The following is a 3,875-nucleotide window of genomic DNA, read 5'->3' as shown; positions in this document are numbered from 1 at the left end:
TTGATAACTTGCTGATTGAGTCCTCACGCCGTTGCCCCGGCCAGCTTTAGACGTGTAAGTTGCAAATGAAAAAACACTTGCAATCAAGTGGGCTCTGGCTGATGTCCTCATCAGACAAAGTGACAGAAAGTCTCAGGAGATGGGAACATGTAAATTGGCGAACGTTTCCCTAACCTCGTATTGACTTTGGCTTCTAAAATCAATTTTCTTTATTAGCTGATGTATCTCTGCAAAAGACTTTCTGCGTGGAATCTGGATAAATTATTTAAGCAGTAAATTGTTTCCACTCTAACTGGTAATAGCAGAAAGATTTAATAGGATATAACACAAGTCAAGGGCTTAGGGCAAGGTCACCCCGGAAGGGAAATGGGCTCTTATGAACCCACAAAGGTCAGAACGAGATAGGACATCCACACCTCACAACTTCAGGGGCTTGCCATCCTGTAATCTAAGTGTGGTCGGGCAGTCTGTGCCCTGTGGTAGCCCTGCCACCAGGCATTTAAGATCCATCAGGTGTTATGCCAAATTAATGGCCAGAATGTGTGTGACACGGCATGCCTCATACCCCCACGTCCCTTGTAGGAGTGCCAGAGCTCTCCAGAGAAATAGAGCCAATAGGATGTTGTGCAGATATGGATGTAGGTGATCTATCTATGTCAGACAGTAGGAGCTCTTTTAAGAAATTGGCTCATATAACCATTGGGTGGGGTGGGGGGGGGGTGGCAAGTCTGGTAAGATGGTGACCCAGGGAAGAGTTGATGTTGCATCTTGAGTCCAAGGCCAATCTCAGGCTGAATCCTTTCCTGTTTGGGCAACCTCACTATTTTCCTCTTATAGCCTTCAACTGATTAGATGAGACCCACTCACATTATGGAGATAATCTACTTTACTCAATGGATTTAAATATTAATGTCATCTAACTATCTGCATAGCAACATCCAGACCGGTGTTTGACCAAGCAATTGGGCACCATGCCCCAGCCAAGTTGACACATACAATTAAGCATTACAGAGGGACATTTGCTGATTTTGTCTGCTGGCAACCTTTCCCCATTTTGCCAGTAACCCAACCCACATATTACTTGGGGAGCCTACTCTCCTCTTGGCAACCCTTGGGCCCAAGTGTTTGGATGCACAGACTTCCAGGTGTGACAAATGAGCCAACCCTAACCAAACATCTTATGCTTTGGCATCTCCACTCATGACCTACAAGCCATGGGGATTAGTTTTGGGGTAGAAACGTGACCCTAGTTGGCCAATCAGAGCATTTTGCTCCCTCACCCCATACTCAGCCACTGTGGTGGGTCTAGGGAGAGGATGGAACCTACCTAGCTCTCATGACACCACATGTTCCAGTGACCTTATACCATTTGGGCCTGAGACGGGACATGTGAGCTCCAGGAGAGCAGGTCTTAGGTTGGTTCACTTCTCCATCCCCAGGACCTAGAACTCTGCACAGCCCAGAGCAGAAGCTCATGATTATCTGCTGAAATAATGAATGGATACACCAAGATGTGTCTGTCGTGCTTAAGCCAGTTGGGCATCTGTCCCTTATAGGCCAAAAAAATCTGCCTAGCACATGCCTAGATGAATCACGCCACAGCCTTGCACAGCGGATTTTGATGTCACCAGGACTCGGACATCGTTAAACCCAGAACCAGCTCTAGTTTTCTCTCCAGGTCACAGATGAGCTCACCTGAGATCAGCTGATAGGCATAAGCCTGGAGCTCTCTTCTGTCCACGGGTGACACTGATACACTTTGAGAAGCTTGTCCTTCTCGAAACCTGCCAATTCTTCAATGCAAATCAGTTGCTAACAAAAGACAGGCCTAGCTGAACAGCAATGCTCCAAACCAAGATGCCCTTTGTTTGGGCTTCTGGGAGCACATCAGTTCAAAGCCACACTGTGTTCAGCTTTGATCAAAAGATTCATGAATGAGTTTAGAGTTCTTGTGACAAATGGGTTTCAGAATTCTTCTGTGTGTGTTTGCAGGGAATCAGCAGACAAGCTGCAGAATTCACCAGCAAGGGTTGGCAGGAGGTGGCTTCAGGGCTGAGTCACCAAACGTTGAGAGTGATGGGTAAGCAAGGCTTCATGCACATGGGGTGGGGGTGGGGGGGATTGGTCAGGTGTGAGGGCAGCACCCGGTAAGGAGGGGACCCTTGGCTGGGGGAACAGACTGTCCCCCTCTGCTCAGTTCTGATGTTACCAGGATACAGGACTTTGAGTGTTGATGGGACAGTCTCCGGCCACCCTGGGCTCACTGCTGATGGGTCCAGTGGCCCAGGGCAGCACTTGCACTCCCCTCTCCCCACGTGGGACAAGCCCAGCCCGAAGCTTCACTGCTCTAGCAGGAAGAAAGCACCCATTAAAATCAGCTGATGAAAGTCGCATCAATAGGAACTAATGACCTTCTTAAAAACAACTTGTCAGTGGTCATCTGACTGAGAGCATTCACAGGAAAGCACAGAGGTGAAACGGTGGCAGCAGGTAGGGAGGAGGGTGAAATGTGCCAGAATTAAATTTAATACTTGTTGGTGATTTTATTTTTCATTGTGACTTAAAGTCCATCTCTGATTTGGGGCTGTTCACCCCCCTTGGGGCCCCGGCGTCCACACCCTTGAGGCCAAGTCTGGCTCAGCCGCTGTTTCATCCCCTTGAACGTACCAGCTCACAGGCTCCCCTGAGTGTTGAGAGCAACAGCTACTCAGAGCCCAGGGCCTTGTGTGCTCCTCCAGGCCCTGGGAAGCATCACCAGGGTGCCAGCCTAAGTCACCATAGGTCAGTCCGACACCTGGCAGCCCCCAATTCCTGGGCAGACTGGCCCGTATGACAGGATGCATTGGGCTGATGGTCTGTACATGTGCCCATCACTCAGGTCGGGAAAGTCTCACGACCAGCCACCTGAACAGCACTTGTGTTTCGACCGAGTCTTGATCTGGAGCAACTGCGGCACCAACACCATGCCATCCTGATAGGTCACAGCTGCCCCTTCTCAAGGGTCGTGTGCAGAGAGGCCTAGCTGGGTCCCCCAGCCAGAGAAAAAGGGGTGTGGTGGGAAATGAGGCCAACCGGGCACACGCTCCCATACCTTCATGAGGCTCTGAGTTTTGTACCCCTGATTCGAAATGTCCTTCTAAATTAATTTCATGTTTGCTCTTCCTCCTAAACTTTCTTTTCTCCGAAAAGGAGACTTTGAAAAAATGTTCTACTAGTTCCTTATCTCCTGATAACTTGACTTTCCTTCAACCCAAACTGGAGTGTTCTAATCATAAAAACAATGATTAGAAGAAGAGCAGTCAGCTAGCCCTCCCCGTAGAGGACTCGAATGATCAGGAGCCATGGTCCCTGCTCCCCCAGTGCTCGGAGTCCCACACACAGCGGCACTGCCCCACCTCCGAGTGCTTCTCCGAGACTCCGTGTCATCCACGGTGTATGCAGGGCTAATGGCACCTTTGACCTGCGTGTGGAGCGGATCCGAAGGACCTTCTGTGAGACGACAATGTGCAGGGAACTGTGCAAGCTGATTCCTCAGAAAAGGGGAGGCAGAGGTGGGTAGGACAGGCGGGACAGGCCGGTTGAGGTCATTTCCCAGGCTCAGAGACACCCCAGCTGAGAAGCAGTGTCAGAATTGATCAAACAAGACTCGGGACCCCATTCGAGACTTGGCAAGCCGGCAGGCGTAGGTCCATGGACACTGTGCTCCTGGCAGCTGACATCGCTGGAATTTGTCACACGCTGCCTCTTCTGTTCCTGCCACGCTTCCCAGGAGGGCTCGTTGATGGCTTCCAGATCTAGGGGTCCAGGTCCAGGGGTCTCGAGAGCCAGGGCTGGCCCATGAGAGCATCTGATCAGAGCAAGACATCTCTTGAGTG

Source organism: Canis lupus, chromosome 5, assembly GCF_003254725.2.
Source record: "Canis lupus dingo isolate Sandy chromosome 5, ASM325472v2, whole genome shotgun sequence".
Classification (NCBI taxonomy): Eukaryota; Metazoa; Chordata; class Mammalia; order Carnivora; family Canidae; genus Canis; species Canis lupus.
This window is presented reverse-complemented; position numbering follows the sequence as displayed.